This window comes from Rutilus rutilus (assembly GCF_951802725.1).
Source record: "Rutilus rutilus genome assembly, chromosome: 1".
In the NCBI taxonomy this organism is placed as follows: Eukaryota; Metazoa; Chordata; class Actinopteri; order Cypriniformes; family Leuciscidae; genus Rutilus; species Rutilus rutilus.
In genome coordinates, this window is record NC_140209.1 from 11,625,584 (window position 1) to 11,652,964 (window position 27,381).

The 27,381-nt window shown below is 38.3% G+C and overlaps 1 long non-coding RNA gene across 1 annotated transcript; it reads right to left on the minus strand.

Moving 5' to 3' along the window:
- Positions 1 to 4,311: 4,311 nt before the first annotated feature.
- LOC311287765 lies at positions 4,312 to 16,439 on the minus strand. Its single transcript, XR_014626791.1, has 3 exons — positions 15,856 to 16,439; positions 11,011 to 11,423; positions 4,312 to 5,090 (listed from the first exon to the last, which is right to left on the minus strand). It is a non-coding gene; the product is annotated as an uncharacterized lncRNA (long non-coding RNA).
- Positions 16,440 to 27,381: the final 10,942 nt, after the last annotated feature.

Consider the following 27,381-nt stretch of genomic DNA (forward strand, 5'->3'; position numbering starts at 1 on the left):
ACTTGTGCATTTGTTTATTGTGTGATGGTGACTTTCATTCATTCTTTTACTAATTTATTAATATTTCTCATTGTTGTCAGTAAATAAAATATAATTATTTAATTAATGTTTTATTTAATTGTTTGAAAGAAAATGTAGATATGTTCATTATATACACATCTAGAGTGTATTCAATCATGCATAGCTATGACATATGACACATTACAATTTGTTTGTTTTATTGAATTATATCATTTTCAGTAAAAAGTAATATAATTAAGTATTGGTCAGCATTTATCGTTGTTGTTATTGTATGTTTTGGGGTGGGATAGCAATGCAATTCATTCTGAGGTAATATTAATTTTTAATATTAATGATACTTCAATTTTTCCGAGTATAAAATCAACAGTTTTCCTCCAAAGGCGAATCTTCGAAAAGCTGCCCTTTGTGCAGACATTACAAACGCTGAGCAAACCCGTTCTAGGTAGGGCTGTCGAGTTACTGATGTTATGAGATCTGTAAAAAATCTCATGTATGCAAACCCATAATATATATATATATATATATATATATATATATATCATGGGTTTGCATACATAATATGAGATTTTTTACACAGGAAAAAAGAACCTACAAGGTTGAATATCTTAATATATATTTTCTTAAATAATTCATTATAATACATTTTAAAAAAGCATTTTTTGTTATTTATAGGCCTGAGGGATGAAACGACAGTTAAATTCAACAAGAAAAAGAGGAAAACATAAAGCAGTTAGCTACTTTTGCTTGTGGATGAAAATGTTTGGATAAAAAAAATAAAAAATTAACAACATATTAAAGAGATGACAATTTTGGGATTTCGTAATAAAAATAAATAATATCGTTAAAGATAAAACGGTGGGTCACATTAGTAGGGTTAAATATAAGAACTTAAATCAACCCTAAATGTATTCACAAAATAAATGGGCAGCAGTTTCTTCAAAAAGACCACAAAATGAGCAAGATATTTAAGATATAGATATTTAATCAATATCAAGATATTTACTGATAGATGAAATAAACGTGTCGTTCAAATCTTTTAAGTTGTTGCGCGTGTGATAACGCGTCGTAGGTCACATGATAACGTCAACATGGCAGATGTCCGGTTCGCATTCATACTCAACGAGATCTGGCTATAAAGTACCTACTCTTTTAGTGCTCGTAAAGTAAGTACTTATTGACATTAAGTACCTACTCATTGAGTATGCGGTTTGGAACGCAGCCACTCATATAAACCAGGAATAAATGATACAGTAACATCTCTCTTCTCAACTACTGCCACTGTAAGCTGTGATGATTGAACACAAACTGCATGTCATGATCAATATGAAAATATGATGTTAATGTCCTGATGCGTCTGAACATTCATCTTCTGCAGCTCCAGTCGCTTCAACAACACTGACTCCAGTCAGAAGCTCAAACTCTGAGAAGACATCAAGCCGAACTACAGCAGCAGCTTCTACACAAGGTTCATGATCACATGATCACTGTCACACATCATCAGTCTCTCGCTTCAGTGGTTTGCACTGGCTCTCACAGACTGCTTTATCATCACACATATTATCATCAAAAAAAGCTGGGGGTGGTGTGGCGCAATGTATAAGACACATGCCTTTGGTGTGAGAGACCCGGGTTCGAATCCACTGTGAGACACCAATGTGTCCCTGAGCAAGACACTTAACCCCTAGTTGCTCCAGAGGCGTGCGACCTCTGACATATATAGCAATTGTAAGTCGCTTTGGATAAAAGCGTCAGCTAAATGAATAAATGTAAATGTAAAAGCTCTTTAGTCAGATTTGTCAGTGAGTTTTGAAACATATGACCGGTCTTGTACAGTCTGTTGTCTGATGCAAAATAATCACAAATATACAGCTAGTGTAACTCACGCCACTCCTATGATAAATTAATAAAATCATAGGGCCCTATTTTAACGATCTAAGCTCATGGTCTACAGCGCAAGTTCACTTAGGCCGTCTGAATCCACTTTTGCAGCGCATGATCTAAAAGTGTTGTCCATATTCTCTTTATGAGTAATGGGTGTGTTTTGTCTCTATTCTCTTTATGAGTAATGGGTGTGTTTTGTTTTGGGCATAACGTGAAATAAACCAATCAGAGTCTCATCTCCCATTAGCCAGCAGCCATATCACCCTGTAGCCCAAGACTGGTTGCCCACTGAAGCTAAGCAGGGCTGAGCCTGGTCAGTACCTGGATGGGAGACCTCCTGAGAAAACCAGGTTGCTGCTGGAAGAGGTGTTAGTGAGGCCAGCAGGGGGTGCTCACCCTGTGGTCTGTGTGGGTCCTAATGCCCCAGTATAGTGACGGGGACACTGTACTGCCAAAAGAGCACCGTCCTTCGGATGAGACGTTAAACCGAGGTCCTGACTCTCTGTGGTCATTAAAAATCCCAGGATGTCCTTTGAAAAAGAGTAGGGGTGTAACCCCGGCATCCTGGCCAAATCTGCCCCTTGGCCTCTGTCCATCATGGCCTCCTAATCATCCCCATATACTGATTGGCTTCATCACTGTCTCCTCTTCACCAGTAAGCTGGTGTGTGGTGGGCGTTCTGGCGCAATATGGCTGCCGTCGCATCATCCAAGTGGATGCTGCACATTGGTGGTGGTTGAGGAGATTCCCCCCTTCCATATGTAAAGCGCTTTGAGGTCTCAGAAAAAGCGCTATATAAATGTAAAAAATTATTATTCCCTTTAAAAGCCAGTTTCACTATTAACATGATGGAATTTGCAAGCAGAAATACTGAACACTTCTCTAGTGAGGAAACGGATCTGCTTGTGTGTGAGTTTAAAGCTGTGTGTGTGTGTGTGTGTGTGTGTGTGTGTGTGTGTGTGTGTGTGGTCAAAGGGACAATCTACGGGACAAGACGGATTCACCATATCTTTATGTACACAATAAGAATCTTTTACAATGTAATCGTTTTATTTTTAATATTTGGCATGTTTATATCGGGCTGAAACTAGCAAAACACACTTGCCTGGCGCTGCATTGTGCGGATGTATAATAGGGCCCATAGTGAGGATTTATTACCTATATAGCAGTTTGTAAAATAAATGCCTTGACATTGTGTTCATGCATTAAAATATGACATATTTCTATTTCCATTTTGTTTTTAACAGTTGTAACATCAACTACAGCAACAGCACTGATTCCAGACAACACAGCAAACTCTCTGAATCCAGGTGTGTATGAATGAACATCATCTTCATTTAACCGACTCATGGAGTTTTCTAGAATCAGTATCTGAATCCTCTCTGGATTACACTTTCCGTGTTGTCAGTCGGGTTTTGTTTTGGTCTGTGTGACTCTGCCCACTAGCCTGGTAATACCAGACTCTGCTACTTCACTTTGCTTCGTATACAGAGTCTGGAATGGCATAATAGAGAAGTGTTTTCTCTCTTACTAGGGGGCGCTTGTCTGACGTTTAAAATCATTGGTTACCCGTAAGCCAATCACATGATGTTTGGTTATGGCGTGTGTTATGCGCATGCTCGGCCGCATCTAACTTCCACTGTAAACACATGATGCGAAAACAAAACCATCGAGCGAAATACCGGAGTGAACATGGCTGTGAACGACTTTTGCAGATTATGTGAAGTAAATCTACGCATCCACGGTACAATCAGCATCCACGTCACGGCTCTCAGCCCGCCCTCTGTTCGTTGATTGGCCCGGCCGTCTGAAGGCTGGTGAAAAACTGAAAGATAAGCTGCTATCTCAGACTGACTACAGAAGCGAAATGAAATTGAGCGGAAGTAGGAAGTCTGACGTAGTCAGGCTATGTGCCCACTGCCAGTTCAGCCAATAGTATTTCCACACCCCGGGATGCCAGATAGCAGGAAAACACAGTGCATCGCAGCCATCAAACAAACTGGGTCAGAGATCGCAGATCACAACCTAAAAAGCCTCAGTATCATCTAAACATCTCTATGAACGAGAGCTTATTGAAACACGGATAAATCAACTCATCAACTAACAGTCTGTAAGTCTCCTCGGCCTTCATTGTCAATTGTGCTCGTTCTGTTGCGTTTTCTCAAACTAGCAACCCGCCCGTAAGCGTCGAGTCTGAGGAGGCGGGAAACAACGATCTCTGATATTATGAACATAACTCATCCCATGTTAGTGTGAGCAGCTTTCAGCACTGATACTGTAGCTCTGGACTACAGCAGTTTGTAAAATAAATGCCTTGATATTGTGTTCATGCATTAAAATATTATATATTTCTCTTTCCATTTTGTTTTTAACAGTTGTAATATCAACTACATCAACAGCACTGAATTTAGATTAGATTAGATTAGATTCAACTTTATTGTCATTACACAAGTACAGGTACAAGGCAACGAAATGCAGTTTAGGTCTAACCAGAAGTGCAATAGCAGCAAGTGCAGGATATACAGTGGTTCCATAAGTGCAGAACATGGATATGTACTGAATAAATATAGAGTTGAATACTATTATAAACAAAAATTTACAGATAGATTGTCCTATGAATATAATATACAGATAACTATTACTATTACTATGAATCCAGACAACACACCAAACCCTCCAAATCCAGGTGTGTATGAACATAATCCTCATTTGACCGACTCGTTGTTCGAGCAGCTGATCACAGATTTTGACTCAAAACATGTTTAATTTGTAATCTACATCACTTTCTAATTCCACTCTCTTGTACATCACCAACAATCATAAACATGAAAACTAATACCGTAATGTAAAAAGTAACTGTCATTAAATGTCACACACATCATTCTCATCCAGACAATCCTAAACAATCATGTCACATTCATTTAGTGAACATATGAGGTACAGTCTGTTAGTGTACAGATGGCTTTTAATACATATCAATTTCTATAAAATCATCATCACAAGCATCAATTTACATGATAAATAAGGATAACTATGCTATTGAATGTGCCATTTTTATGTATTTGGTTAAACACAGAAATATAGTCCTGCTAATGGTGTCTCTCTATATACTCTCTCTCAGTGACAGTGACAGTGGTTGTGGTTGTTGTTGCCGCTTCATTCGCTCTTCTCCTTCTGGCTCTTATTCTCTGGGTGATTCGTAAAAAAAGAGCAGGTGAGTTTTTCATATTTTGTAACAACAGAAGAAAAACATCTGATAAAACAAACATGTAATTTAGAGAATTTCTTTCTCTAAAAGTGAAGAGAAATCAATGAGTTAACAGAAATAATGTTTCTATTCTACAGCACTAGATTCTTCTAGACTCTGATTGTCATCTGCATTAGAGACTGTGTGTGTGTTTGATCATAAACTTTCCCGTGACATTATGTTTCAGGCAACAGAAGAGGGACTGGTGACTCTGTGGTAAGTATTGCAGGTTGATCCATGAGTTATTAATCGTCGCTGTCCGATGAAAACCGTGTATGTCCATTTTGCCGATTTTGAGATTTTTCGACGGATAGAATGTCCAGGGCCCGGTTTCCCAAAGCGTTCTTATCTCTAAGTAGTTCTTAACCTATTCCTTAACCTCTCTCTTAACCTTATGGGACGGTTCCCGAAACGTTCGTACGCTAAGTATATCTTTTGTAAGTAACACTTTCGTAAGGTTGGTCTGGACCATTCGTAGCTCTCTCTTAGCGTTGTTGCAGGTCTAAATGAATATAATTCTGAAGTTTTAATACACCCAGACAGTATTAAATTAGGCTAATTCAAGTGTTTTCATGCAAAGAATAAAATTGTCATTACACTGATTGTTGTTAGATTTTTTATTATATTATTATACAATATTATTAATTGAATTAAAACGCTCTTTTAAAGGCCAGTGAAAGCATAGGCTAATGTCAGTTAAGTCCTATTCGGACGCTAATATTGTTTCTCATGGGCTCGTCCGGTATTTTAAACATTTAGGCCTACAGGAGTAAGTCGGTGATTTTAGTGCCGTCCGAATCCATAATATCAGTGTTTTTCTCACCCAATCCGCGTAAAAATCCCTGGCCAAATTAGTACCTTCTGTTTTTTGACAAACAGGTCGTGTGGTAATTTAATTGCCGTCTGAATCCACATCTCCGAGTTTATAAAGCCCCTTTCACACAGCGCATTGAACCCGGGAAATTGCCGGCAAATTGCCGGAACGCCTTCTGTGTGAACGCAAACACGACCCGGGTTTAAAGCCGGGATCGATGCCGGGTTGGGGACCTAGTAACATTGCCGTGTTCAGTCCCGGGACGCGCGCTGTGTGAACAAAAGCCGTAATAATGCCGTGTCGTAGTGATGACGCTGAAGCCGGGATCGTTCGCCAGCTGTGAAACGGTACGAAATGCGCAATTTTATGATCGAATCAGAGAAATAAATGCAAAATAAAAGCGTGGTTTCTCGAGAGAGAAATCGCAGCTCATAAGCAAACTGAAGACGCTGCTGAGACATTACAAGTCACATCGATGTCACGTGTCTTTCCGGGACATACACGGGTTGTGTGTGAACGCGCTCTCTGATTCCGGCAAATCACTGGCAGTGTGAATGAACCAAAATCAAATGAACCCGGGTCAAATCCCGGGTCACTTTATCCGTGTATTTTCCGGAATCTCTGTGTGAAAGGGGCTCAAGAGATTCAAAATTCACGGTTTAAATCCTTTTTGATCACTGCCGAGCACCGTACGCAAGATGTAAACTTTTATTACTGAAATGCTGGAAAGTATTTACAAGAACAATATTTCATCGCAGCTCCACCTCAGCGAACAAAAATGGGAAAGAAAAGGCGGCACGTAACTTTTTGAAAAGGTTATTGTGGCAGCAATAGGCTATATGTTACAATTTTAAAATATGTAGGCTAGGCTATTATAGGCTATTATAGTTTGAATTATTTTTTATAATATCCAATAATCATAATAAATTGAAATTTCAACTATTTCTGAAGTGCTTCTTTTATAAAGATGACCGCTTTCTCACATAAACAGCCCCTGCACGAGAGAATAATTGATTCTCGAGCAATCGATTTCAAACAATTCAGCACCATTGGCACGGACAGCGCCGGGTAACGTCCCACGTAAGAAGGTATATCTTAAGCGGCTTCCTAAGGTATAGTTCGGGGAACACACTTAGGAAAATAAACAAATTTGGTAAGATATATCTTTCGAGTCTTCTTAGCAGGCTAAGAGTGAGCGTTATCGGGAAACCGGGCCCAGGTTAGTTTCCGTATACAGTATGCTTCACATGTCTTAATGACCAATGAAAAGTTGTGAAATCATGTCATCTGATTTTCACGTATATCCATTTGGTGTCAAAGCTGTCAATCACGCCGCGTATCTCCCGCCCTGTGGAGGCATCTCGCCGATCTAAGCGTCTCTGTAAGCTCAACATTGGATAGCCGAATAACTCTGTTAGGTAAAGTATCAGCAAACGTTTGTTTTTGACAACTGTTCAAGTTTATTATATATTCGCAATATATTTACAACTGTTATTTACCGGTAAATGGTCTAGACGAAGTAATTGTCACTGTTTATTGTGGAGATGTTCACGCACGGGTCTGTTAACTTAAGCAATACTTTTAAGGTAGTCTAATATTTTTCTGACTAATAAATTACTGACACAGTAAAGGGTAGATTTAAATAAAGAATAACGAATTTAAAAAAAAGAAAAAACTAAATTTAAATAAAGAAAAAATGAAATTTAAATAAAGAAAAATGACATTTAAATAAAGAAAAAACGAAAATTAAATAAAGAAAAACCCGAAATTTAAATAAAGAAAAACGAAATTTAAATAAAGAAAAACGAAATTAAGTTAAATTAAAAACGAGATTAATTTAGACTGATAACGGGTAAAAAGGCTAATAGCCTACATGTTGGGTCCGTGTACTTTTTCGTTCATTCATTATTCTATTTCAGAATGAAAGATGAAATGTAAAAAAAAGGGTGCAGCTTGTTTTTTTGTTTAAAAGAAAAAAACAGAAATGGCTGTATTTTTTTGTACATAGCATAGCCTACTTTGTTATGATTTTAGTATCATAATGATTAATAAATGCACGCACAATTATCCGTGAACTTTGTACAAATTGCTGCACATTCATTTAATTCTGCATTTTGCACACACAAGTTGAAAGGCTTCAAATCGAGTCTGTAGGTCTACTATACTGTTGAAAGTATGAAATGTGAACAGTAGCCTAATAGGATGCACAATTTGAGACGGGTCAGACATGAATTTGACCACTTCATTAGGTTTGGTTTTGTAGAAAACCTTTCTTTAAAGTGAATTTCGTTTTGTATAAATTGTATCTTAATTTTAATCAATTTTTCATCAACCAATTGCCTGGAGTGGATTTAATAAATAAGAAGCAAATATATAGCTGACAATATAATCATGGAGGCGCCCGCGCGGTCACTTGCATTGCACGTTAACTGGAGCGCATCTCATCCTAACTTAACGAAACTCAGTGTATGCCTCACACAGACATGAGAAAGACATCAAATACACAAAGCTTGAAAAGTCTTTAAACGAAATAATTCAAAACGAAAAGAAAAAGGCTCTCTGATTATGTATGATTATATGATCATATAGCCTAGCCTATTTTGTGAATTGTTCATTCCCGGTTGGCACACATTTTGCTGCCCTCACAAAAGTGCCGCTCTAGACAATTGCCTAGTTCGCCTATATGGACGCACCGGCCTTGGGGTCAGCAATGAGTGTATTGATTCATTGTCCCTTCATAGTTTGCAAGAGACATTTAATAAACTGAGACGTAGGCTATTTAATAAACTGAGCGTAGCCTATTCATCTGTCAATATGAAACGCGACTTGGCCATTCTAATTAATGATCGGAAGAACGCGTATCGACCACCGTTACTGTAAAATATGCACGTATGTCCATTTAAACTTGATTTTGGTCAAATGTGGATTATATCGTTACACTGGCAAGAATATGGTTACATTTAAAGATGCCGTACCAAGTATGACAATACTACATTCAACTGCTTTTGAAATTACGGTGTTTTTTTCACTTCCTGAAAAGTAACCGTTTTGGACATACGTGAGTTTCATCGGGCAGCGACGTAATGTTCATAAGGACTGACCCTGAAACATGACACTCTCATTACTCAGATTATAAAATGTCAGGGTTCTCAGCAGACAGTTCTGTCAGTCTTGTCTTAGTTTAATCTGTCTCTGTTTGTTTGTGTTTGAGGACATGGCTCTGTCTTTATTTGTGTTGGCCATGTGTTCCTCTTGTCTCGTTTCCAGTGACCACGCCCTCTTGTTTAGTCGTTGGCTGCGTTTACACTTGGCATTAACATGTGACCTGTATCCGGATGTTGTCCACATACACATTGAAAAGACAAGTGTAAACGCGCTTCTGATCGGATAACAGTGTAATAATCAGTGTGTCCAGGTTCGGAGGTAGTTGAGGATGCATTGCGATCGGATCTCAGTGAAATGTGAACACAATCCAGCCATCATGTCTGCATTCACAGGTGGACGTCACACTAAACCCCCCCGCTGTCATTATTCCCCCTCCTCTCTCTGGAACTGAGAGCTGTGTGGTTTTGTGATACAGTCGAGTGCGAAGTACATCGCCAATATACTGAAATGTTTGCCTTCGCACCCGAAAGTTGCAGAACCATTCATTTTCCGCGAAGAACGCGCATTTTTCCCACCACAGCTGGCAACGTTCTCGGACCCATACGTTTCTCTGTACCGTCTCCATTACGGCATCTATCCACATTATTAGAACTTGAAGCTTCTTCATCCTTCTCATGTTGTAAGATTTGTAGAATGTCCCCCGACTGAAAACAGTTTTTAAAAGAAAACCCACTTCAGGCCGACTTTGCACCGGAGCCATACTTTCTTTTCTTTTTTTTTCACAGGAATGCGAGATCCGATCTGTTATCCAGATACAGAAGCCACTTGATGTGGACAGGTGTAAACGCACCGTGTCCTGATTGGCTTATGATCCGATCTGCTTGATCAGATCACGGTGATCGCATGTTAATGCCAGGTGTAAAAGCAGCCGCTGATGAGTCCTCGTCAGTCTGAGTGTGTGCTCACCTGTTGTGTGTCTGAGTATGCAATATTCCCGAATGCAATGTTAGTTTCACTTCTGTCTCCTGAGATTCCTTCATCTGATCGAGTTTTGAAGGCAACACAGATCTATCCTTCACTGCCTTTGACAGTTGAGCTAGAAAAATAAAGATGACGCTGGAAAGTTGCGGCTGTTAACGTTTTCCACTTGTGATGCCATTTCTAGTGAGAAATTACTATTGAAGTCATTAAATGAAACACTATAGAAACACTGAAACTGTAATACGCATGTGCATGACCTCATTGTCTTCAGAGATTTATTTTCAATACCATTTTCAAAACTTTGCGTTTACAGGCACCTAAAACGCCATTGTCGTGTAAATGAACGGCCAAAACGCATAAAAAGTTTTACGTTTTTTGGTTGAAAATGGTGTCATGTAAACAGCCCCTCAATTACTATGAACTGGCAAAACATGAGGGAAAGAAAACACAAAGGCTGCATCGAAAACGTAGACAATGACTTTGTAGGCAGCGTTGGCACACGAAGGTTCCTCACGAAACTGATTTCAGACACACTTCTGAGGCAGTGTTACGATTTAATGATCTACAGCAAAATAGAGCGAGCTTTGGTGAAAACTAAGTGAATCCATCTAGTGTCCTGGCAGCAGAATACAGTGTTTTTAGTTGTTCTTCGTGGATCTGTGTGAATGGGGATCGTTTTGACAACGGTGTCGTCTGTACGCAGAAAACTTAAAGGAAACATTTTTAAGCATATCGTTTTCGTGTAAACGTACCCTGAGTGTGTTGTGCTACCTGTGACTAATTGCCCATTGTTCTAGTTGTGGATTTCATCATGTGTTGTTCCTGTTGTGTGGGTCAAGTCAAGTCAATCATCCTGTCATGTTACAATAGGATCTGTCATCATAACATCATGTCTGTATAATAGATTTTCACAAAACATTTATGTGAAATTGCCAGGACACACGTTTTACACATATATTACCTGAACATTTGCAGAACCTGAGGAAAATATCATTGATGAATGGCATTTAATAGCTTGATTTTTCCATATTTCCATTGATGTTTAGGAGCAGACAGATGATGTGACTTATACTGAAGTCGCTGTGAACAGTAAAAAACGAGACAAAAAGAACAAGGTGAGTGAACACTTCCTCGATGTTGTCCAGCTTCTCTCAACATGATAGTTTGTATATTTTCCTCTTATATGCAGATCTTCTTGATTTGTGTGATTATATGCAGTTCTTCATGAATTGAGCTCAAACAACATGCTGTAATAATCGTGGGTTGAAACAACTGTGATGTTCATTCAGGTTCGCTGTGATGATAAAGTGACTTATGCTTCCATCAGAGGAGCAAAAGCTGGAGCTCAGGAGAACTGCAGTCAACTTTATGCCTCTGTGAACAAGAACAAATCAGTCAAATAATTATACAAAACCCACATGAGCAGAGGAATATCACTCTAATATAACTCAATCCTAATGGGTTCATTCATTGTTAATACTTTCAATGTCTTTTACATGTTAACTAACAAATTGTAATGAATTGTTGTCTTTTGTCCTCTTTGTGTTCTGGCTTTGAGTTCTAGCGCTTCCACAACTATTTTAATAACCTTTGGTCTAGTTTTAATTTAGCAATGTGGAACTAGTGTGACTACATATTTTCAGGAGTATTTTCAGAGCGGTGAACTCACTGTTGAGGTTTGGAAACATGTTTCTGCTGAGTGTGAGAACTCTGTTAGTTTAACCACACATGTTTTTAGAGAAACATTTAAAGAAAGAAGAGGAACTGAGATCTTAACCCACACAGAACTGGTCATCTCTGAACCCAGTTTGGACTGAACCTGCTAAAACAAAAATAACTTATTTAATGGATAAATGCAAGTATTTGTCTGGTACCTTTTATTGGATGCTGAATAAGACAAAACATTTTAAAATGTACTTATTATTCAGTCCCATAAGTACATAAAAACAGTTATTTGTACATTATGGCATTAATAACCTTATTAATATTGGTTGTCATTGCAAGAGTAAGACATGTTGTCATTCCTTAAAATCATGTTAAGGAATACATAAAGGATCTGCAATATATGGAAGTTAATCTTCTCTTGTTTTGTCTTATTCAGCATCCAATAAAAGGTACCAGACAAATACTTGTATTTATCCATTAAATAAGTCATTTTTGTTTTACCAGGTTCAGTCCAAACTGGGTTCAGAGATGACCAGTTCTGTGTGGGTTAAGATGTCAGTTCCTCTTCTTTCTTTATTCTTTAACCACACGTGTTTCTCTAATAAATTAATAAACTCTTCCAAACCTCAACAGTGAGTTCATCGCGCTGAAAATACTCCTGAAAATACGTAGTCACACTAGTTCCACATTACTAAATTAAAACTAGACCAAAGGTTATTAAAATAGTTCTGGAAGCGCTAGAACTCAAAGCCAGAACACAAAGAGGACAAACGACAACAATTAGGCAGAAAACTGCACAAAATGTTATGTATGAAAACTTATCTGGCATACAAGTGTATATGAATCATCTAAGGTTCACAGAAAATTGTAATAATGGAATATATAAATTGATGTTACTTAAAGGAAGGTTATTCTTTACATTTTTGTTAAAATAATTATTTGTTAAGAAGCCGTTGAATGGCCGTATTCTGTTGTTTAATATGATTAATGGGTGGAAAAAAACACTGAATTGAGGCTGAAATGTACAGTATGTGTAATAAGCAAAGCTTCTGCCTACTCCTTTTGGGTCACTGCGAGTTGTTTTGATCATATAGATTATATATAGGCCTACAGTTTGTTTTGAGCTTTTATTCTGTTTTTGTTTTTTTTCTAACCCTATGGACCAAAATAAAATAAAAATATTATAAATAGAAGTCATAAAACATTTTTTACAAAGAGCCCATTTTTCTTGTGCATTTTCCCAGTATAATATTGTATATTTCAGTATATTTCCCAGGGCACAATAGTGCAATAGTAACTCTAAAAGCTTACTTCACAGCGTGGCTGCACATCTGCAGGACTCAGACAGTAAGTAACAGGTAATGTATGCTTCTCAGTATCAGATACGTCGCGGGGCACAATGGTGCAATAGTAACTCTAAAAGCTTACTTCACAGCGTGGCTGCACATCTGCAGGACTCAGACAGTAAGTAACAGGTAATGTATGCTTCTCAGTATCAAATACGTCGTCGGGCACAATGGTGGGACAGTGATTCTAAAAGCTTACTTCACAGCGTTGCTGCACATCTGCAGGACTCAGACGGTAAGTAACAGGTAATATTTCTTCTCTCAACAGCAGATTCTCTTATCAGGACATAAAAGGAGAATTGTGACTTTAAAACTCACTTTACAGCGTTGCTGCACATCTGCAGGACTCAGACGGTAAGTAACAGGTAATATTTCTTCTCTCGACAACAGATTCTCTTATCATGACATGAAGGGAAATTGTGACTTTAAAACTCACTTCACAGCGTTGCTGCACATCTGCAGGGCTCAGACGGTAAGTAACAGGTAATGTTTTCTTCTCTCAACAGCAGATTCTCTTACCAAGACATGAAAGGAGAATTGTGACTTTAAAAACTCACTTCACAGCGTTGCTGCACATCTGCAGGACTCAGACGGTAAGTAACAGGTAGTGTATTCTTCTCTCGACAGCAGATTCTCTTTATCAGGACATAAAAGGGGAATTGTGACTTTAAAACTCACTTCACAGCGTTGCTGCACATCTACAGGACTCAGACGGTAAGTAACAGGTAATGTTTTCTTCTCTCAACAGCAGATTCTCTTACCAAGACATGAAAGGAGAATTGTGACTTTAAAAACTCACTTCACAGCGTTGCTGCACATCTGCAGGACTCAGACGGTAAGTAACAGGTAGTGTATTCTTCTCTCGACAACAGATTCTCTTATCATGACATGGAGGGAAATTGTGACTTTAAAACTCACTTCACAGCGTTGCTGCAGTCTTCAGGATTCTTCTCCCAGCATCAAACACTTTCACCAAACATTCGCGAGAGGCTCAATGGGCGGCTTTACCAGCGAGCAGGGGCGATTCTAGGATTTTCATTTTAGGGGAGCTCAGCCCCCAATGAGGGTATGATTTAAAAAAAAAAAAAAAAGTTAGTTTATGGTCTAATGCGCATTATTTACTATATTTTATAATCACTGAGGTACCAAATGCGAGGTATTTAGGGGGGTTCGGGGGCATGCTCCCCCGAGAAAATTTTGATTTCTCTGATCTACATGTGTGCATTTTAAGATGTTTTGAAGGCCAAAAAAATTGGATGACAAAAGCTTTAAAACCATGTGCGGGCAGCTGTTTATTTTCCACACTTCATCAGCATCACACTCTTCTTTTCTTTGTTTTTATCTTGCTCTGTCTTTTCCCCTCCTAAAGCTGAGCTTTGACTGATTTAGGCTTTTCATTTTTGTCTGTCAGTGAAGAAAGTAAACATTGGGTCAACTGATAGGTTGATTTATGAATCATTTTCTCAGACAAAGCTACCAGGAAAGCTAACTAAGTTTATTAAATTCATTCACAATATGTACACATTCATTATTGATCTAGGCCTAATACATGGCCGTAGACAGGGCTTTATAATCAAAGAGGTCATAAATTTGAGGTTGTTATAGGGTTAAACATTTTTATTTCTCTGATATGTGCATTTCAAGACGTTTGAAGGCCAAAAAAAGGATAAGAAATAGATTTAAAACCTGCTCTCTCCTCATCTCCATCACTGTCTTTTTCTCTCAGTCTCCTGATCTTGCCCTGTCTCTTCCTCTCCTAAAGCTGAATTTTTTTAATTTACTGAAGGCTACAAATTGTATTATATTAATTCTCAACATGTACACATGCATTATTAATCTTGTGCCTATGAAAACGGCTTTGTTAATGTTTCTTGTCCCCTCACAATGACATAATTACACGTTATATAGGCCTATTTTCAGCTCAAAATGGCGAAATTAGACAAAAGTTTATTAGTTTTCTAATTATTTTTGTCATTCGTTTAACATTTATGACCTAAAAAACTGTCAAATATAAAATGTTTAGTTTAGCTACTTACATCTTAACTCGCACTTGACCGTAAACTGAAGCGTCAGTCGTGCTGCTAAAATTCCATGTAAAATTCGCGCTCAGCAGCTTCTGTGAACATAAAGCCCACCTACTTTGATTTGATTGGTCATCTCAAATATTCTGACACTGACGAGAGGTGAAAGACCAATGAGGCTCAGATGAACAAACACACACACACACACACACACGCCTCTGTTTCTGACCTGCGCTCTGCTTGGCGCTTCTGCCGACTGAAGATGAAGAACATTATTTAACCTTGTCAAAGACAAAAATATATATATATATCTTTTTAGAATAACAACATTTCTTACTCCAAGTTTTAGGGGTGCTGAGCTCCTTTTTAGGGGTGCTGAAGCACCCCTAAAAAGGGGCTAGCCTCGCCCATGCCAGCGAGGCTGTACCTCTTCAGAGCTCGGTCAGTAAGTATAATAGTTCGGACTTTTCCACAGCCATACGGTTTTTCCCGAGACTTGTAATTTCAGAGAAAAAGAGAGGATTAACAAAAGCCTTCAATGAGGAATACTCCACAACAGTACTCAATGGAAGAGAAGATACTACAAAGCATTACTTCACCAGTTCAGTTGTTTCATTCTGGAATTTGGATGGAGACAAGTAGATCATTTCACAAGAATGAAAGCAGGCATTGGGAGACTTTTCTCAGCATAGCACACAGCACTCGTGTTCACTACAAATCCACAGCATTAATTTGGCGTGCATCAGGTAAGGCAAACAACTGCAAATCACTCACACAGTAGGGCTGATCAGAAGCCTCGCTTCATCCATGCATTTCATTTGGAATATTCAACTCTCAGTTCTTCTCCAGTGTATCTGAAACAGACGTCCTCCTCAATAGTACATTTCACATTCACGATCTTTTCTTCAAGCTTTACATTTGATTCAATGATATAATTAATTCACTTATCTTTCTCTCTTCCTCTTCCAGCACAGATCCAAGCAGCAGTTCAATCCAGTAGTATTCCACACACAGCTCTAAACAACAGACTCCAATGGCAGTTCTTCACTTACACAAATTTCCAGGGTTACCGCGTTCAATGTAAGCGCCCAAACAGGAGATCTTCTACCCCCAGACGCGACGACAGAGACCCAGCCGAACAACTAGTCCAAGGAACACCGACCAGCAACTACACCACAAGCAACCGTCTTGACCGACTGAACCCAAAACGACAACTTCCTTCTGTCCTGAACGGCTCCTTTATCCTCCTCTTGTGAAGCGAAAAGCCTATACAAACGCCGCTCCCCTCTCTCTCACACCTGCCGTGCATCAGCGGTAATCAGGTCGGGCAATGCCTCAGCTACACCCGGAACCGGAGTAAGGTGTCACACCAAAATAATCCCCTCGGGGAACATAGAAAAAGGTTCCGCTTTTCCAAGCATTCTGTCACCCGTGACATAATCAAATCAAAACTCTTTTTAACCAAAACACTTTCCAGCTTCTCTTTATGCTCTCTAACAAAAAACAGCCAGTCTCTCTGTCCTCAGCTCATTAACAGCTTTTCTTCTTCACTCACAACAGCTGTGTCCCTGGTAACTGTAGTCCGGGACCAGGTGGCCATCTTGGTTTGTAGTCCCCATGCTGCAACCACCTATGCTGCGTTCCAGTCCACTTTTAGACACGCACTTGCGAACTTCCCGAAGCACTTCCCCTTGGGGGAATCCCTGCCGCCATTTTGAAGTGCGTTCCGAGGGAAGTTTATATGGACAGACCCTCGTTCCCTCGATTTTGACCGAGGGAGCGAGTCTGCTTCAAATGTACACTTCAGGCACCTATATGTCCCACAATGCAGTACGATTGTGACGTCACCACGTATCTCATCTAATCACCACCACAACAGACAACTCTATGATATATTAATTATATATATTTTTTTGTTTAAAACAACCCAAACACACATAAACATTTGGATGCTGCATTAAACAAATTCTTAAAGAAAAAAAAAATGTAAATAATAAATCAACTCCACAGCTGATTCCAAGTGATCAAGGGCTTAGGACGTTCCAGTTCAGCCCATTGCAGTTTCCGCCAGTAGTGGGCACTCGCAATGACGTACATCCGAGTGAACGAGACGGAGGGAAGTTTGCGAGTGAAGGGCATGACAGTTTTGGACTGGAACGCAGCACTAGAATCTAGGTCCTTAATTAACTTTGGCTGCGGGCCAATATTTTTTTTAGCCAGTAGATGGCGGGCCAGCTACACGGGAGCAGGCCTATGGACAGTGGCAACTTTGTTTTAAAAAGTGGGTGGGGTGGGGGTTGTTACAATGCTAAATCAGATGTACAATAACATCACGATGTCCAGCAATCGATTTAAATAGTAGGCTACATTTGTTGTTTAATAAGATGTAGCTTAATAAAGGCTGTGTTGTCAGAATTTTCGTGTGAATAAATATATAGCTCCGCCTGTTTGTCCAACGGGTATTTTAATGGACCAGTGGTAGAATTTTCGCCCAGCGTGTCAGAGGTTCTGAATTCGAATCCGCACTCGTATAGTTTTATTTTTCCTCATCAAAACCGATTACGTTTTATTCGTCCAATAATTACCCCTCTTTTGAATTAGCCTAGTATAGGCTATCCAATCTTTTGCACCCGCAGTAGGTAGGCCTATATAATCGTGGAATATGATGGGTCTGTGTAGCATTCGTTCAATCGTTTTTTCAACGACTTGTTTTTCCATTATATATTTCCTGACCTAAAATGAAAAAAACAAATAACGACGGGTTTTCTGATTGTGTGCTCAGAACAAAAATAGAAAAAATGAATTACTGGATTAGACAATTTTTTTATTTAGATTTTTAATTTAACATCTTAGGCATATATCAATGAAATCATTTTAAACAGATCAAGTACTATTGAGGTAACACATTACAGCCATTTTAATTAAGGTGTGAATAGCAATCATGCCTCATTCGCTTACAGTCCGACAATAAACTTGACTGACTAATATACTGTTATATTATCTGTGCGTATACATAATATATCGATTTTAAATGCTTGATGCTCTTTAAATATTCTGCATTGTAAAAAGTTTCGGTGCATAGGACGGACCTATCCGCGATCGCTCTCCATGGTTCTGACCAAAGAAGAGCGCTTTGGAATCTCCATTACGCGTCATAGGCATCATACCTGGGCTGCGTTTCCCAATAACGTTTTCTCTTAGCGCCACGATGACTCTTAAGGTATAACTTAACTAAAGATTAGCTACCACTAAAGGTATACCATTGCTAGGCGTCTTCAGGGCTATCATCCACTCACGAGGCAGAGGCGCTGAGAGGCAGAGGCGCTGGCGCCCTCCAAGCAACGGCGCTGGTCGTGCTATAGCATCCTGGGGTGGCAGAGACAAAGATGTGCTAGGTGATGTGGATATCAGCTCTCTTCATCTCCTGGTTGCAGCGATGACTCTGAGACTGTACGTAGGTAGGTAGCCTACCTAAACAACGACTGTTGCAACAGGGCCGAGGGCTGAGTTGGAAAATATGTGACGTCTTTATGTTTTTTTAATTTAATCAATGTTGATTATGAAAGTGAGCATGCAGTATGAGAAAGATATGATACATCATGAGATGCGCAATATGTCTGGAGACATGGATTGGGTAAAACATGAGTTTTGTTTTGTAGAAAGTCTCTTTTTTAAAAGATTTTCGTTTTGTATAAATTGTATCTTAATTTTCCGCTTCGTCAACTTCATCTTTGCAGCGACACATAAAACACCAATTTATTAATAAATAATTAAATGTCTCCTTGCTATTTTAGACACATTCATAATCATTACTTTTACCGGTTCTTTGTGCCAAGCTTTATGCATGCGGTCGTGAGCTTGAGTGCGGCTATATTAAACGCTCATTATCATATAGCCTAAGTAATTAAATTAATATAAAGGGGCGATTTGTCCACGAATGGCTTAAATGAACAACTACTAGTCGACTAGAAAAAAAATGTGTATTATTCCACATATTTTGGTACCAGCAGATCATTCTGGGTTGAGCGAGCGACCCTGCGGAATGAGCGAGCGGAGCGGAATATTCACATGCTCTAATCGGAACAAACCCGAACCTCAATGTCTGCTGAACTTGCGTAGAAACATCAAAATAGACATAACCAGCTTTTTAAAACCGTTTTTAAAACTATACAATTAGACTAATATTAGCACAAATTATGAGCTTATTGCCGATTTTTTTTATCATTCTTGACAAAATTAGAATATATTAAAAGGTTTTTTTTTGAAGAAGAAGAAAATGCACCCATAACGCCGTGCCTGGTGTGTTATACCCGAATAAATAATAATGAAAAAAGTTCAAAAGTCGGACTGTAAGCGTATGAGACTTACAGGAGAGCATGATTGCTATTCACATTATTAAAATGGCTGTAATCTGTTACCACAATAGTACTTGATCTGTTTAAAATGATTTCACTGGTAGCCTTTATGTCTGCTAATGTGTTAAATTAAAAATCAAAATTAAAATTTGTCTAAACCCGTCATTTATTTTTTATTTTTGATCTGAGCACACAATCAGAAAATCGGAAAACGAGTCGTTATTCGTTTTTTTTCATTTTAGTTCAGGAAATAAATAATGGAAAAACAAGTCGTTTTCTTTGGGGGGGGGGGGGGGGGGGGGTAATTTGAAAAAACGATTGAACGAATGATACACGGGGCCCTATTTGTAAACCGTTATTGTAAAATAAAAATAGGCTGATTTAAAAAAAAAAAAAACGGACTTCCAAAATAATCCGGCGGGCCAGAAAATATTGCTGGCGGGCCAGTTTTGGCCCGCGGGCCGCCTGTTGCCGACCCTTGGTCTAGGGGATAGCTGACCAGACTTGCAACTATTTCACCAATGTCGGGTTTTGCATTTTTTGACAGCAGTGACACACAGAGATCTGTTACAAATGTACTCCTATATCGTCACTACATTCATGCAACACATCCAGAACTTTTCTGAGGATTACACCGATCGGCTCTATGGTGTTAAAAAACATGGGGGTCACATCAGTCCATGAATTTGTCAGGCCTCTTATGACATCCAGTTCATTTTTGAGATTTGTTACACGTTTGGTATCCCGAGCACAATCGTTTTTCATATCACACACAGCATCAATGATCCTGTGCATCAATCCATCTGGCCTCTGAAATGATCTTAAAACATACAGTCAATCGTAGCTCTTAAACGCGATCATTGCCCGTGGCGCACTCGCACACCTCCGGCTGCTTGTGCCCAGCATCGCCAGAACTCAATGGGCAGTCGCTCTCCATCAGGTTTTCTGTAAATTGTTCGCAATAAGTTCTGTAACAAACATTTAGAAAGGATGGGATGTATTTAATTTTGCGCATGCAAATATATTGAGTTACAATTAAAACGTGATATCAATATTGCGTAAAACACATCATTACCGAATTCAGGGGTGTTTAATAACTTTTTTTTAAAACAAAGAGACAAAAGTAATTTTCTGATAAATCATTGGACACTGATGCACTGTGTTTTGTTGTATGCACAGATTTTGAGGGTCACTTATAGAAAGATGTGTCCTTGTCTTTGTTTTGTGGCATTTTTAATTTAATAACATACATTTCAACATGCAAAACACACATTCGCAACTCTTGTAAATGTTTTCTTTTGCTGTAGATTAGGTGGTGCAGGCAACAGACATTTCTACCAGTTGCCGACATTCTAGGAAGACTGTTTTTCAAAGTGTCAGGAAAATAGACAATAGTTTGATCATGGTGATGTTAAAAATTGGTAAACAATTTCAAAAACAGTGCGTTTCAGAAGAAATGCAAACAAAATCAATGATGCATAAAAAACGAAGGTGTCCAAAATGTTACGTGCTAATATTTGGTCTTGTTTCGGGTAAACTTTGTGACTTGTGTGAACTTTGATGAGGCCGAGAACAATAGCACTGTTAAACATGCGGTTCAATAACAATGTTCAATATAAACAAGAATCCAACTCTAATGCGACTGAGCTTGTTTCACATATAACTGTTGATTTTTAGATATAATAGTTAGATGATTTATCTAACAATTGAAATTTACGATATGTGAAAATATTTCGGCATTTTGTTGATGAGGCCAAAAACTGCTTACTAGGGCTGGCACTTTACGTTCGAAAATCGACTGCACAATCGATAGGACCAACCAACACAAGTTTCGAAAACGAAAATAGGGAATCGATTTTAACGGTCTTTTCTCGGAGCGCGTCCAGCTCGTCACGATACGCCCGCAGCGAACACAAACTATCTTTGCATTTTTTAAATACATTTTAGTAACATGTTATTATTCGTTGGTTATATATTTTATTTATAATAATTTAAAAATAGAGATTAGTTAATTTTTTAGAACCAACTGTGTGTGTGTGTGTGTGTGTGTGTGCGCGTGCAAAACAGCTTAGAAATTATATTAAATTATTTATTTATTTATTTAATTTTTGAAAATGTAAAAATGCCTTTTTCTGTGATGGTGGTGTTTAGGTGTACGGGATAGCATATGCAGTTACAGTACAAAAATCATTATGGCTATGGAAAGCCCCCACCATACAAATTTAAACCCCGCAAGAACAAAAATGTTGATTGAATCTTTTCATAAATGAGATTTAAGACGACTAAGTAAGAGGCAGCATTATTACAGCTTTATTAGAAAATAATAATGTCCCCAGCAATCCCCCTGCGCTCTGGAATGTGGAGGGCGGGAGAGAGCTCGATGCTGATGCTTGCATGCGACACACATCCTGATATCTATAACCCTCATAACTTCCATTATATCACACACATCCTGATGTCAGAGCTCAAAAATAACCCTCGTCATAATTGATCTTAATTGATAATTGTTCATGATTTTTTCTGGTTTTTTTTCTAAATAAAAATCAGTAAATTTATTCTCGTTTTTTTTTTTTTGTCATGAAAGCCTATTAATAAAATTATGCCCCATTATAAACAATATTAATGAAATATTGCATGATTACACTGTAAAAAATTTCAAGTGACCGATAACATCTAAATTTTTCAATTGGCCCAAGTGAAATTCTGTAAATTATAAAATTAAATTTACAGAATTTCACTTGGGCCAATTGAAAAATTTAGATGTTATCGGTCACTTGAAATTTTTGATTTGGGAGGGTTAGACATTTTTTACAGTGTATGGTTAAATCATATAATCCATTCAATATTTTAAACTGTGGTATTTTTTAAATTAATCTTTGAAATGGCATGTCATAACAGATGAAACTATTATTGCAAATGAAGTAAGTTGTAAATCAGTCAACTGCATTATAGTGCACTTAAAGGTAGGGTATGGGATTTGCAAAACGGCTGGCAGATTTTGAAAATACACAACTCAAATGGTCCTACCTTCTTTCCTTCAACACTGGCCCTGACTCCACCCATTCACGGGCGCGAGGGGAGGGGGGGAGGGGGGTATGGTACGACCGTTTGATTGACAAACTTACTGCCCAATGATTCTAGGTGGTCTTGGAAATGATTGGCTGGAGTTTTTCGAGTCCTGCCCGTTCTACAGATGATTAAATTGCTTAATTTTCAGTTCAGTGCTTCTAACTCAGTGGCTGTAAGTGGGTTAGGAATAGGATTTCAAGTGATTTTGAAAAAATGGACAAAAAAGAGAATCACATACCCCACCTTTAATTGTCCAGATTTGGATCAGATGATCACTGGATTGATCTGAGACACACTCCTCACACCAACAACCGGCCCTCATGTTGTTTGCCGTGATCATGCTGTGCCATCACTGCCACACACGGCTCAGCTCCGGCTGACAGGAGACCAGCAGAGACTATTAAACTGGACAAGCTCTCTGTCACACCTGACAAGGTAAGAAGCCCAAATATGAGCCCCTTCGAAACACAAGACTCAATGCTGTTTGCTCTGTGACCTCTGCCGTTTTTATTAACGTCGACTGTCATTGAGGTTTGAGTCAGTTGCTCAATTTGACCTCTAGATGGCAGAAGAGCTGCTCTGAAGTGCTCTTACAGGGACTGAGGACTGACTTTACATTAGCAAGTGAAGTGTTTTCTTACACACCAATTTATTACTTTATTTCTAGACTGAAGAATAAATGTGGTTCACACAGGTTTCTAACTTCTTCCACTCGATGACACAACGCTTCAACTGTAGAAACGACAGTAATAATGGCGCATCAGTCCACAGTAAGCAGCTCTTAAACAGCACTATTGCACCTCAAGCATTTTGTGTTTAACGGCATAAACTACAAACATTAAATGTGTAATTCAGACATTTGTGTTCTATCAAGAGTTAAAAATAACAATAATCCATTAGATCTGTTGAGATTTCTGCTGTAGATGAAAAACTGTAAGTGTGTGTCTGATCTTCAGCAGCTTCTGATCATCTTCATTTCATTGCCTCTTATAGTCTGTGTATCGGTTAACTAACTAGGTTGGCTTGATATAATAATAATAATAATAATAATAATAATAATAATAATAATAATAATAATAATAATTATTATTATTATTATTATTATTAAGCTTTCCTGTAGCTCAAACAGTAGAGTGCTGGCGCTTGCAACGCCAAGGCCATGGGTTCAATTCCCAGGGAAAGCAAGAACTGATAAGAATGTAAATGTGTGCCTTGAAATGCATTGTAAGTCGCTTTGGATGAAAGCATCTGCCAAATGCGTAAATGTAAATTATTATTCTGAGACTATATTTTCTAATTGTAACTCCTCCTAACATCCACCAAACTTGGCTCTGACCTTCAGACTATTCTGACTCGAGCTGCTTTATCTTTCATAACTGATCAGACTGACGTTTTTCCAAAAATGAAGATCAAAAACTCTGAAAAATCCCACAGACTGTCATTGATGGAATATTCAAATGAGCCAAAACTGATCAAACTCCAAATGACAATAATTCACATTTAAACAGACAGAAGCCCATTAGACTCAATTAAACTGACATTATATCTAATATTTCAGAATCAGAAAGAGCTTTATTGCCAGGTATGTTTGCACATACGAGGAATTTGTTTTGGTGACAGAAGCTTCCACAGTACAAACAGACTGACAGTGACAGGACACAGATAATAAACATAATAGGTAACACTTTATAATAACTGCACGCTATTAATCATTAGTCTAATACGTTATTAGATAGAACTGTTATATATAAAAGGAGACAAAAGTAGACAGTAATGAAAAGTTATTAGCGTATGCCGTGTGGTTCTTCTAAGCTTTATAAACATATTATGCTATTTGAATGCTTTAGTAGAGTAAAAAAGTTACATACAGCACCTTTACACTCAGATCTTGAAGAATGTGCAGTCCTGTGGCTCCCTCTAGTGCACAACATTGGTGGGTTATGAATCACATTGATATATATGGCTGATTTTTTTCTGATAATATACTCACATTAAGCTCAAATTCACTAATTCATGGTAATTTATTTCATGCTTTAACAGTTGAATTATAAACTTGCTATGAACTCTAAACCACCCAGTTTAAAAAATATATATAAAAACACTTTTTTTTGTGATCATGTTGATGTTTATAGATGTTTTGTCTTTTTTGTACATTTATTATTGCAGACAAAATATGTTTAGAACACGGATTATAGTTCATGGATTATAGTGCTTGCACGTGTTAATCATTTTGATACTATATTCATCCCATTCTCACTACAGAAACATGGGATTTGTCTATAATGTATAAAAAAATAATTATTAATTAATTAAATCACAGTTAAGACACTTGCGATTGCATTTCCATTAAGTGGAGGGGGCGTGTTCGGCTCGGAATGCATTTTCAATTTCAGACTGAATTTTGCAACATTCATTGCGGGACATTTAATGAAAATGCAATCGCAAGTGTCTCAACTGTGAGTGTAAATGCAATTAAGAAAAATAACATTTAAATTATCATTTTGCGACAGTTATTGCTTGAACAAGTTAAAATATCTAATCATTTCTGTAATACATTTTAATTTTGCAACTTATAAAGCGTTAAAAATTTATTCAATTTACATATTAAAACTAGTGTATGAAATGGCAAATGTAAATTATATAATTGAATTATCATTTTTATTTTGCACCAACATTGCACAAATGTAATGGAAAATGTAAATTTAAATACAGAAATGCATTGTCATTTTACATATTACATTTCAAAGAGAAAATTGCTACCCACATGCTACCATAGTACGCATGCCATCAATGTGGGAAGAGTTTCACAAACAAACAATGTCTTGAGCATCACATGAGAGTTCACACTGGAGAGAAGCCGTTCTCCTGTGATCAGTGCGGGAAGAGTTTCACATACAAAGGTAATCTTAATGTTCACATGAGGATCCATACTGGAGAGAAGCCGTTCTCCTGTGATCAATGCGGCAAAACATTTATCTGTGCATCACACCTGAAGAAACACCTGACAGTTCATACGAAGGAGAAGCCGCATTCATGTTCTGTGTGTGGAAAGATTTTTTTCACTTCAACTTTAAAAGTACATCAGAAAATTCACATGCGCTTTGAGTGTGAGAAGACTTTTAATTCAGCGAACAGTTTAAAATTGCACCAGAGAATTCACACTGGAGAAAAACCTTACAAGTGTTCACACTGTGACAAGAGATTCAGTCACTCATCATCTCTGAAAACACATGAGAGGATCCACACTGGAGAGAAGCCGCACACGTGTGATCAGTGTGGAACCAGTTTCTATTATAAAACTCACCTGAAGCGACACATGAAGATCCACACAGGGCAGAAACCACATCACCACAGTCTGAGATCACGGTGAGTAGTTCATCTTTATGTGCTGAGAAACAAAAGTCTCTTCTGTGTAAGTTAGTTTCCCAACAGCCACGATGAGCGAGAGGACATTATCTACTAACTCATGTTCACACCAACACGAAAGTTCAGTCCGATTTTCACATGCAATTTGTCTGTTCACACCAATGCATAAGATAGCAGTAGATGCAAATTCACTCTCTCACTGTAGGTGGCGCTCCTGGAAAAGCAGAAATAAAGCACTATACAACTTTCTGTTTCTGACACCGACTTGTTAAGAAGAAGAATGTCAAACAGTATTTGCATGTTTTCAAACAGCCGTTCAGAATTTTGTTTTTGCTATGGTGATTATTAAGATTGTTATGGTATTAAGAATACAGAGATGAGAGAGACGCTTCCAGATTATTTCTCTGTTAATCAAGTATATTTTGGTTTTTATGTGTACGCAAGGCTCCTCATACAGTGGATGTGATACAGATCATCACCAGAATAGTATGCACACCACCTGATTTAACCTTGCCATGCAGGTCGCACATGGGCTTTGAATTGCATTGTTTTGCAGTAATCTGTTGTTCCACAAGGTGGCAGCACTGGCACGGGCTGTTGATTCCCAGTATAAAACCAAATTAAAGGGATGGAACAACAACAGACGACTGCATTGACAAGCGATTGTGTGAGGGGGTCAAGAGATAGCCGTAACTTTAGTTGAAAAGATTACAAAACATGGTTTCACTTTATTTTAATGGTCCCTTTAACACATTCTGTTGAGTATATTTTGCACCTACGTCTTACTATCTCTCATTAGAGTATTAGTAGAGTGTTAGTAGAGTATTAGTAGAGTCAGGAGAATGTCTAGAACGTCACTTTGAACTGCATGAGTAAGCCATGATCAGCTGGTTGTTTGCATTAAATAGTCCATAGAAACTCACTTGATTTAATTTGTCTTTTAATTTTTAATTTATCTCCTATGACCACTTGCTTCTGACAGCCTTGTTATATTAGGGGATTTTAATATTCATATCTGCTGCCCGGATAGGCCCCTAGTACAAGATTTTGTAACTGTTTATTTTAACCTTACTCAGTCTGTAGTGGGATCTACTCACTTACAAGGCCACACTTTAGATTTGGTTTTGTCCTGGGGTGTTCCGGTGTGTGAGCTTGTTATAGAAAACATTGGGCTATTAAATCATTACATTATTAATTTAATGTTTTTTACTAGGCCCACTCGAGGCTGTGAGTCAGTTGGTCGCCGTGTTAGGCCCATTAATGCTTTGACTGTCTCTGAGTTCTCTTATTATGCAGTCAGCTGCAGAGGGCTGAGTCAGCTGGCCGGACTCCGCTGTTCTGCTGAATAGATACTCGTTCCTCTGCCTGGCCTAGCTGTTTTCGTCGGCGAGAAGGCTTCTTCAAGAAATCAGCAGTGTTTTTGTCGCTGAAGGAGATCAAATCTGAATCCTATGGCGAAATTACCTTCTTTTATTAGCAGATGCCCCTCCCCTTCTGGTGGGCTCTGCGC